Source organism: Bombina bombina, chromosome 2, assembly GCF_027579735.1.
Source record: "Bombina bombina isolate aBomBom1 chromosome 2, aBomBom1.pri, whole genome shotgun sequence".
NCBI lineage: Eukaryota > Metazoa > Chordata > Amphibia > Anura > Bombinatoridae > Bombina > Bombina bombina.
Window position 1 is genome coordinate 952,627,630 of NC_069500.1, and position 12,544 is coordinate 952,640,173.

The following is a 12,544-nucleotide window of genomic DNA, read 5'->3' on the forward strand; positions in this document are numbered from 1 at the left end:
ATGGTAATACACAGAGGTTTTTTAGATGTAACTGCTATAAAATGAACAACCATGTTCATAAAACCACTAGTGTTTCATAAACAAACTCATATTTTTATTTCAATGTGTGTATATAATCAAACACATCTTTAGTGAATGGTTATATCATAGACCATTCATTCTTTTGCTTATTTTATTATTTGGTTGGATTTAATCCTATGCTGTCTAAACTTTTGTGATCAAAGTCAGCGGATGAAAAACTCTTGTGTTTCATTCTTTTATTAGGGGAATTAATTTTAGTTGGTATTTGCAAGTTTATAAAATTATAGTGTATCTGATATGGCTAGTAAGCCGTAATTAATCATACGGTGATGCCCAATAGGATTGTTATTGGTGAAATGATAATATTATTAGTGTTTAACTTGTGTTGTTTTTTTGAAATGTATTATTGATATTTGTGAAAAAATTATAAGAATTAGTTTATGAGTCTATGAAATCAATTTTATATTGTAGATACTGGGTATATGGACTGATTGCAGATGTTGAAATCGTATTGATGTATTTCAGAAGACCCGTATATAAACGTTATTAAGACTGGTTCAGTGTACTGTATGAATGTTCAAGCAAACAAATTCTTAGGTTAAGTTATTAGTTGAATGCTGCTAAATCTAAGTTTGCATTTAAGCCATCAGGAAAAAGTGTTTTTAACTTAAAAATCCAAAAGGTTTCTCGTTGTCTGAGTTTGTTTGTTCTATTGTAATCTACAGACCTGGGGATAAAATCTATAGGTGTATATTTGAAAGTATATGGATTGCCTTGATGTTTGTTTAGGCAATGATTTGGCACACTGTGTTTTACTTTTGTTTTCTTACAGTTTTTACAATTACGTAGGTGTTCTCCCCACCTTGTTTTGACTTTTCTACAGGTGCGGCCTACATATTGTAGGCCGCATATACACTCCAATAGGTAAACTACAAAGGAAGAATTACAGTTGTAAAAGCCCTGAATCGGATATGTGTCACCAGTGGTGTGGGACCTGAAAGATTTACTGCCATGTTTGATGTATTGACAAGAGTTACAACTGGTTTTTCCACATTTGTATGTTCCTTGTAGACCAAATATGCCATTTTTGGTTTGTGTGTTGTTATTTGAATCTGTGTTGTACATGTTTGACTATTTTGCTTGGTGCTAGTTTACTTCTCAAGGTGGGTGCCCTCCTGTAAACTATCTTAGGTCTGTCTTGTACAATGTTTTTTAATACCGGATCCCTTTGAATAACGTGCCAATGTTTGAGTATTATCTGATTAATTTTTTGAAAACTGTTGTTGTATTGTGTAATGAACATAGTCTCATCTTGGTTAGTTGAACTCTTATTTGTTCTTTTGTTTTTGTTGTTATCAGATAATATCTCATTTCTGTTTAATCTTTTCGTTCTTGTTAGTGCGTTATCTAAAATATGGACTGGGTAATTCCTTTCTATAAATCTATTATAAATAATCTGACTTTGCTCAAGGAAGATGTTATAATCCGAACAATTTCTCCTAATGCGTCTGAACTGACTATACGGTACGTTGTTAATCCAACTTCTGTGATGGTTGCTATGGTATTCTAAATAGCTGTTACTATCAACATCTTTAAAAAATGTTTTTGATGTGATAGACCAATTAGGACCCCAACTGAGTATCAAATCTAAATATTCTATTGAATCTGGTTGGATGTTAGCTGTGAACGTGATCCCCATGTTATTGTCATTAAGTTGTGTTATAAAAGTTTCTGCTGCTTCTAAACTACCACTCCAAATAAGAATGAGATCGTCTATGTAACGGCCATAGAATACCAGGCTCTCCCCAAGGTTCGCTTGATGTATATGGATCTCCTCAAAAAAAACCATGAAGAGATTCGCGAAACTTGGGGCGAACCTGGTACCCATGGCCGTTCCCTTTGTCTGTAAATAATATCGATCCAGATATAAAAAATAATTATGTTGTAAAATGTATTTGATACATTCCAAAATGAATGTTCTTTGGTCCTCAGGTAAAAAAGGATCCTGTTCTAAAAAATGAGATACTGCCAGTATTCCTAAATCATGAGTGATATTTGAATAAAGTGAACTGACATCACATGTAATCCAAAATTTTTTATCATTAGTGAGAGTAAGATTGTGTAATAATTCTAAAAGATGAGTGCTGTCTCTAATGTACGAGGGAAGTGTGGTAACAAATTTTTGTAAAAATTTGTCAATATAAAAGGATAAATTATAAGTCAAATTGCCAATCCCTGCTATGATAGGACGTCCGGGGGGGTTATTTTTGTCCTTATGGATTTTTGGAAGATGATAGTAATGTGCTATGCTGGGGTACTCTGTTTTCAAAAATTCTCTTTCTTCTTTATTTAAAATACCCTGTAGTGCGCCTTTGTCTATTAATTTCTGATACGTTAGTTTAAAAATAGGAGTCGGATCTCTAGGTAGAATTCTATAATAATTAGAATCACCCAGGATTCTTTCTGCTTCTTTGATGTAATCCTTGTAATCTTGAATGATAATACCCCCCCCCTTGTCCGCATCACGAATAATGATGTTAGGATTGTTTTGTAAACTGTGTAAAGCTTTTTTGTGTCTGTGAAAGGAATAATTGGTTTTTTTAGCTGTTGTTTTTAGTAATTTTTCACAATCTTCTAGAACCATATTTTGATATAATTCTATGTATTTGTTATTGCTAATATTGGGATTGAAATTTGATTTATTTTTCACATTGGTATGTATATATCCTTCAAATAGGTGATCACTTATGTCTTCAATATTTGTTATGACACATGGTGTTGATTTATCAGACGACATGTTGTCAGTTAATATTATTTGTGAATTGTGGTTATGAAATTGGTCTTTAACTAATTTTTTATTTGCGAAATACTTCTGTAAGGATAACTTTCGTGTGAAATTGTTAATATCGACAAATAGGTTGAAAATATTTGGAGTATTGGGTGGACAAAAGGAAAGGCCTTTCTTGAGTACTCTTTTTTCCTCTACAGTTAATGTATGTGATGATAAGTTGAAGAGGCCCTGGTCTAATCTGGATAATTCCGCTTTCTTGGCGGTAAGGCCTCTGCCCCTCCTGCCTCGTTTTCTGTTATGTGGGGTCTTTTTGCTGGTCTGGTTGGAAAATTTTCCATTTTTCTGTTGTGACCTATTCCTAAAAAAGGTGGTGGTGGATTGCTACTGGTACTAGGACTTTCGTCATCTCTTATAGTTAAGAGCGGACTAAATCTATTATGTTGTTCGTATTGTTCATATGGTGTGGTTGGGGTATGTGGGTTCTCATTGTTGACCCAAAACTGGTTAGATGATGGGTTAATTGGTGGTCGTCTAGACTGATGTGTTATGTCATTCTGACTATTGTAGTCATGTCTACTGGAATTTTCAGATTGGAATCTATAATTACCATTTTGATTTCTATTATTTCCTTGATAAGAACCTTTGTGATGATATGTTTGAGCTGTCTGGTAGGACATGTTGTATGAATCCTTGTTATTGTTGTGCCTAAATTTGAACTCTCTGTTATTATGAGGCACATGCTCTCTATTCAAAGATTGGTGATAATGTTGTGAATTGTATGAGTGTGATTGGTATGGGCCCTTGGGGGTAGGATATTGGTTGTGTTGTGTTCTGTTGTTGAATGGAACCCAGTTGGATCTGTGTTGGTCTTCATTATGTGTTGTTTGCTCCATGTCAGATTGAGTTGTTTTGTGGTGTGGTCGAATGTAATGTGTGTGATGATGTGAATTTGATCGGTTTTGGAAGGAATGAGAAGGTCTATAATAATTGTTATTACTCCTATTGTGTTGTATTGGTCTAGGTTCCTGATGGTCATATGTTGAAGAAAATTTCTCTTTGCGGTTAAAAGTGTATACACTATCATTAATGTAATCTTCATGGTCCCTTTGTAATTTTTTATTTTTAGTTAGAACAATGTTTTCCTGAAACCTGTCTGTACGTTCATTAATTTCTTTCAAGATCTTATTATAATCTGGATTCTGCTGGTAGACTCTAAGGTCTGTTTGTATTTTTTCTATAGTTCTAATTGAACTATTGATTATATGAGTTGTAGTAAGTCTTTCCTTCAGACCACAGATTGTTATTTTTACCGAATTTCTTACAAATATTTTATAAATTGTTTGCACGTACGTTTGTTTACAAGTTTACTTTAATAATTGTTTTTTTCAACTGTCACAGGGCACCTTTTCTACCTTATGACACACCAGTTTAGTTTAGTTCTCTTCTCACATAAAAAATAGGGCTATACACCAATCAGAGAACAAACAGGTTGGCACATTTCTTGCTATAATATTACGTCGTGCTCATGTTTATATGTTAGTACGAATTTTGCACTACAGTTTTTTGCTAGACAAATTTTGTGTTTGAGTCACATATAATTCAGTTTATCATTTGTTCTATTAGAGATTTTTAACATAATTAACACATTATACTTCATATATTGCACCAATACACTGGGAGCTAGCAGCACAAGAGTAATAGGGTACACACCATCAGAGGCCAAATAGGTTTGCACATTTCTTGTTCAATAGCATTACGTTCTGCTCTTTTTCATTTGTTAGTACTAATTTTGCATCTCAAATTTCGGTTTTAAGTCACATATTTTTTCAGTAAATTGTTTGTTCAATCAGATATTATTAACACCTTTAACACACAACACGTCTTTTATTGCATCAATACACTGGGAGCTAGCAGCACAATATCACACATTTATCATATACAGACTTACATCTACCATTCACACATTCCTATTTTATATTAACAAGACCCCCACATTTAGAACATCAACTATAATACTGACCCATCAGGTCACATTCAAAACTTTCACATACACTTATTTTTATTAGAACACCTTATCAATCTTAGGATACCATTTCATCAATCCTACACAGTTCCACTATATATATATATTATGCAATCCAAGGAGGAACGTAGTTCTAAAAGACTTAGTTTCAATCTTTCAAAAGAAAATAACATCTCAGACACCATATTGGAAAGCAATGAAATCAAACCCATGAGAGACCTCTTCGATTTATTAGAGGAAGAAATAAACAAAGAACACCGACATTGGTGGGACCTCACAGCTTTGGAGAAATACACAGAGGTTAAATACATCCCTAGAGGTCTTAGGATTTTAAAACATTGTTCATTCAAAGATGATCCGTCACTTTTAAAAAAATGGTATGAAGCACTCAATGAGTGCTCCTTTAGTCTAATAAAAATCCTAATAGAACACAGACGCCAACTCTATAGCCAGAGCAGTACCAATATAGAAAAAATACAAACAGACCTTAGAGTCTACCAGCAGAATCCAGATTATAATAAGATCTTGAAAGAAATTAATGAACGTACAGACAGGTTTCAGGAAAACATTGTTCTAACTAAAAATAAAAAATTACAAAGGGACCATGAAGATTACATTAATGATAGTGTATACACTTTTAACCGCAAAGAGAAATTTTCTTCAACATATGACCATCAGGAACCTAGACCAATACAACACAATAGGAGTAATAACAATTATTATAGACCTTCTCATTCCTTCCAAAACCGATCAAATTCACATCATCACACACATTACATTCGACCACACCACAAAACAACTCAATCTGACATGGAGCAAACAACACATAATGAAGACCAACACAGATCCAACTGGGTTCCATTCAACAACAGAACACAACACAACCAATATCCTACCCCCAAGGGCCCATACCAATCACACTCATACAATTCACAACATTATCACCAATCTTTGAATAGAGAGCATGTGCCTCATAATAACAGAGAGTTCAAATTTAGGCACAACAATAACAAGGATTCATACAACATGTCCTACCAGACAGCTCAAACATATCATCACAAAGGTTCTTATCAAGGAAATAATAGAAATCAAAATGGTAATTATAGATTCCAATCTGAAAATTCCAGTAGACATGACTACAATAGTCAGAATGACATAACACATCAGTCTAGACGACCACCAATTAACCCATCATCTAACCAGTTTTGGGTCAACAATGAGAACCCACATACCCCAACCACACCATATGAACAATACGAACAACATAATAGATTTAGTCCGCTCTTAACTATAAGAGATGACGAAAGTCCTAGTACCAGTAGCAATCCACCACCACCTTTTTTAGGAATAGGTCACAACAGAAAAATGGAAAATTTTCCAACCAGACCAGCAAAAAGACCCCACATAACAGAAAACGAGGCAGGAGGGGCAGAGGCCTTACCGCCAAGAAAGCGGAATTATCCAGATTAGACCAGGGCCTCTTCAACTTATCATCACATACATTAACTGTAGAGGAAAAAAGAGTACTCAAGAAAGGCCTTTCCTTTTGTCCACCCAATACTCCAAATATTTTCAACCTATTTGTCGATATTAACAATTTCACACGAAAGTTATCCTTACAGAAGTATTTCGCAAATAAAAAATTAGTTAAAGACCAATTTCATAACCACAATTCACAAATAATATTAACTGACAACATGTCGTCTGATAAATCAACACCATGTGTCATAACAAATATTGAAGACATAAGTGATCACCTATTTGAAGGATATATACATACCAATGTGAAAAATAAATCAAATTTCAATCCCAATATTAGCAATAACAAATACATAGAATTATATCAAAATATGGTTCTAGAAGATTGTGAAAAATTACTAAAAACAACAGCTAAAAAAACCAATTATTCCTTTCACAGACACAAAAAAGCTTTACACAGTTTACAAAACAATCCTAACATCATTATTCGTGATGCGGACAAGGGGGGGGGGTATTATCATTCAAGATTACAAGGATTACATCAAAGAAGCAGAAAGAATCCTGGGTGATTCTAATTATTATAGAATTCTACCTAGAGATCCGACTCCTATTTTTAAACTAACGTATCAGAAATTAATAGACAAAGGCGCACTACAGGGTATTTTAAATAAAGAAGAAAGAGAATTTTTGAAAACAGAGTACCCCAGCATAGCACATTACTATCATCTTCCAAAAATCCATAAGGACAAAAATAACCCCCCCGGACGTCCTATCATAGCAGGGATTGGCAATTTGACTTATAATTTATCCTTTTATATTGACAAATTTTTACAAAAATTTGTTACCACACTTCCCTCGTACATTAGAGACAGCACTCATCTTTTACAATTATTACACAATCTTACTCTCACTAATGATAAAAAATTTTGGATTACATGTGATGTCAGTTCACTTTATTCAAATATCACTCATGATTTAGGAATACTGGCAGTATCTCATTTTTTAGAACAGGATCCTTTTTTACCTGAGGACCAAAGAACATTCATTTTGGAATGTATCAAATACATTTTACAACATAATTATTTTTTATATCTGGATCGATATTATTTACAGACAAAGGGAACGGCCATGGGTACCAGGTTCGCCCCAAGTTTCGCGAATCTCTTCATGGGTTTTTTTGAGGAGATCCATATACATCAAGCGAACCTTGGGGAGAGCCTGGTATTCTATGGCCGTTACATAGACGATCTCATTCTTATTTGGAGTGGTAGTTTAGAAGCAGCAGAAACTTTTATAACACAACTTAATGACAATAACATGGGGATCACGTTCACAGCTAACATCCAACCAGATTCAATAGAATATTTAGATTTGATACTCAGTTGGGGTCCTAATTGGTCTATCACATCAAAAACATTTTTTAAAGATGTTGATAGTAACAGCTATTTAGAATACCATAGCAACCATCACAGAAGTTGGATTAACAACGTACCGTATAGTCAGTTCAGACGCATTAGGAGAAATTGTTCGGATTATAACATCTTCCTTGAGCAAAGTCAGATTATTTATAATAGATTTATAGAAAGGAATTACCCAGTCCATATTTTAGATAACGCACTAACAAGAACGAAAAGATTAAACAGAAATGAGATATTATCTGATAACAACAAAAACAAAAGAACAAATAAGAGTTCAACTAACCAAGATGAGACTATGTTCATTACACAATACAACAACAGTTTTCAAAAAATTAATCAGATAATACTCAAACATTGGCACGTTATTCAAAGGGATCCGGTATTAAAAAACATTGTACAAGACAGACCTAAGATAGTTTACAGGAGGGCACCCACCTTGAGAAGTAAACTAGCACCAAGCAAAATAGTCAAACATGTACAACACAGATTCAAATAACAACACACAAACCAAAAATGGCATATTTGGTCTACAAGGAACATACAAATGTGGAAAAACCAGTTGTAACTCTTGTCAATACATCAAACATGGCAGTAAATCTTTCAGGTCCCACACCACTGGTGACACATATCCGATTCAGGGCTTTTACAACTGTAATTCTTCCTTTGTAGTTTACCTATTGGAGTGTATATGCGGCCTACAATATGTAGGCCGCACCTGTAGAAAAGTCAAAACAAGGTGGGGAGAACACCTACGTAATTGTAAAAACTGTAAGAAAACAAAAGTAAAACACAGTGTGCCAAATCATTGCCTAAACAAACATCAAGGCAATCCATATACTTTCAAATATACACCTATAGATTTTATCCCCAGGTCTGTAGATTACAATAGAACAAACAAACTCAGACAACGAGAAACCTTTTGGATTTTTAAGTTAAAAACACTTTTTCCTGATGGCTTAAATGCAAACTTAGATTTAGCAGCATTCAACTAATAACTTAACCTAAGAATTTGTTTGCTTGAACATTCATACAGTACACTGAACCAGTCTTAATAACGTTTATATACGGGTCTTCTGAAATACATCAATACGATTTCAACATCTGCAATCAGTCCATATACCCAGTATCTACAATATAAAATTGATTTCATAGACTCATAAACTAATTCTTATAATTTTTTCACAAATATCAATAATACATTTCAAAAAAACAACACAAGTTAAACACTAATAATATTATCATTTCACCAATAACAATCCTATTGGGCATCACCGTATGATTAATTACGGCTTACTAGCCATATCAGATACACTATAATTTTATAAACTTGCAAATACCAACTAAAATTAATTCCCCTAATAAAAGAATGAAACACAAGAGTTTTTCATCCGCTGACTTTGATCACAAAAGTTTAGACAGCATAGGATTAAATCCAACCAAATAATAAAATAAGCAAAAGAATGAATGGTCTATGATATAACCATTCACTAAAGATGTGTTTGATTATATACACACATTGAAATAAAAATATGAGTTTGTTTATGAAACACTAGTGGTTTTATGAACATGGTTGTTCATTTTATAGCAGTTACATCTAAAAAACCTCTGTGTATTACCATCCACAGTTGGGGGTCGCACTACATTCTAGTTATTAATTTCATTACACTATAAGATCGAGTGTATTATACCAAATCGAGTGTTGAATTAATAGAACACGATCTATATATTACAATATTGGTAATCACCTTTTTTTCTATATACCATTCATAAAACCAATCTTAGTTGGGTATACACTTCACTTACACATACACACACACACATCACTGTATTTGTTTGTTTAAAATAACATTTCTAATTCTAATTTAGATATAACACACATCACACTTTTTACATACACTTACACATATATCAGTTCTTTTTATGTTGTGTTATTATCATTACTGTTTCAGAATAAGACTAAAACGAAACACCCCTGAAGTGATTAAACATGAGTCATTCAGTCAGTGGTGTTTGACAATTTTAAATTTTAATTTAACCCATGTTTGATATGAAGATAAACCCGGTTAAAACAAAACCATATACTATCTAATTTTCATTTAGATATGCGTATCACACATTTTATTGCAAATGTTTATGGATGCCGACTCCAACACTTCAGTGTTAATTGCAGCAAATTGTGATGAGACTCTTTAAATTGTCCTAACCTGTTAGAAATGGTTTTATTTTTTGTTTGTTTTTCATTTGGATATGCGAATCACACATTATATTGCAAAATGTTCATGTGGGTTTGCTCCAACGCATCAGCGATGATTGCAGCAGATTGTGATGAGACGCTTTAAACTGATGTAGAAATGGTTTTATTTTATTGTTATTCATTTATACTTATGGGTTTTTTATGATTTATAATGTAAAGGTTAATGATATTTACAGGTGACCAAGCCTAATTAGCACAAATGGGATACAGAGTATCCATTTGCAGCCCATTGGTTGCTGCTGAAAACTATGACAACTTCCGTTTTTAATTGTATATAAGATTGTTATTTTAAGAAATTTGTATCCATTGTTTGTATGCCTGATGAAAAGACCGGTGTAGGTCTAGAAACGCGTAGCAGTTTGTTTGGAATAAAATTCATTTATTTTATATACGGAAGTTGTCCTCTGTTCTCTTTTGAGCCTTCCTGGTTAAGGTGTCAAAGTGTTCGATCCACTGCAGTGCTTCCTCCCTGACAAAGGGTTGAAATTGTCTGATTCACCACAGTGTCTGACTCGTGAGCTGCAGCTGCACAGACGCACACCAATCAAGTGAACGCTGAGTACCAGCTGTGTACAACCTGTCGGAGGCCACCCAGTGTGCTAACCACTGAAAGTGTTAGCCTGCCTGTCAGCACCGGTTACAATACGGTGCATCGTTTTCTGGTAAGCGACGATAATAATTACCCATTTGAACTTTGATCCAACAATATCACCCTATGTGGCGCCCTCTTTTTTATCTCTAATTACAGATATCTCCTTTCCGAAGACCAGAGGAGCTTTTGCCGCCAGTATATTTGAGTGCAAGATTCAGCACTATCAACTCACATGAACTTTATGGTTTGTTTTTAGACCAATACCACGTATTAATCTTTTTTCAGCGCACCCCGCACACGGTTCCCCTAGGGGTTCCCTTCTCAAAACATTAAAATGACCCTTCATTTTCCAGAGGTAGCATATATGTAAGTATTCATGGCAGACATTAATAGCCTGAATTACTGAAAGAAAACTGGGTTCACATTAAGTATTAAGCTGTTATATATATTAAAAACAAATGAACTTGAGCCAGCACTATTGTTTTAAATCATACAGAAACACACTATGGACACATGACAAAAACATGTATTCATCACCATACCATATACAGTGAGGGGAAAAATTATTTGATCCCTTGTTGATTGTTGTCATTTGCTCACTGACTATCAGTACATATACGGCTAGATTTAGAGTTTTGTCGGTAAAGACCCGCGTAGCTAATGCTGCTTTTTTTCCCAACGCACCTTTCCAACAACGCTGTTATTTAGAGTTGTCTGAGGGGCTGCGTTAGGCTCAAAAAAGGGTGCGTTGAGCCTAATTTAGCTCCACTTCAACCCTCAATACCAGCGTTGCCTACGGTAGCGGTAAGCTGGGAAAATGTGCTCATGCACGATATCCCCATAGGAAACAATGGGGCAGTTTGGGCTGAAAAAAAAACTAACACCTGCAAAAAAGCAGCGTTCAGCTCCTAACGCAGCCCCATTGTTTCCTTTGGGGAAACACTTTCTAAGTCTGCACCTAACACCCTAACATGAACCCCGAGTCTAAACACCCCTAACCTTACACTTATTAACCCCTAATCTGCCCCACTATCGCTGACCCCTGCATATTATTATTAACCCCTAATCTTCCGCTCCGGACACCGCTGCAACCTACATTATCCCTATGAACCCCTAATCTGCTGCCCCTAACACCGCCGACCCCTATATTATATTTATTAACCCCTAATCTGCCCCCCCAACGTCTCCACTACCTTACCTACACTTATTAACCCCTAATCTGCCGACCGGACCTCGCCGCCACTATAATAAATGTATTAACCCCTAAACCGCCGCACTCCTGCCTCACAAACACTATATTAAATTTGATTAACCCCTAATCTGCCCTCCCTAACATCGCCGCCACCTACCTACAATTATTAACCCCTAATCTCCCGTCCGCACCGTTGCCGCTACTATAATAAAGTTATTAACCCCTAAACATAACTCTAACCCTAATGCAAGCTCAATCTGATTGGCTGATTGGATCAGACAATTGGATTGAACTTGAATCTGATTGGCTGATTGAATCAGCCAATCAGATTTATCCTACCTTAATTCCGATTGGCTGATAGAATCCTATCAGCCAATCGGAATTCGAGGGACGCCATTTTGGATGACGTCATTTAAAGGAACCTTCATTCGGTGAGTAGGCGTCGGTTGAAGAGGATGGAGCCGCGTCGGCTGGGAAGGAGATGGCTCTGCTCCGGATGGATGAAGATAGAAGATGCCGCTTGGATGAAGATGTCTGCCGGTCCGGATGTCCTCTTCTGCCCGGATAGGATGAAGACTTCTGCCGGTCTGGATGTCCTCTTCTGCCCCATCGGATGACGACTTCGGCCCGGCTGGGTGAAGACGACTCAAGGTAGGGAGATCTTCAGGGGGGTAGTGTTAGGTCTATTTAAGGGGGGTTTGGGTTGGTTAGAGTAGGGGTAAATGGCAGGTGGGTTTTAATGTTGGGGGGTTGTATTTTATTTTTACAGGCAAA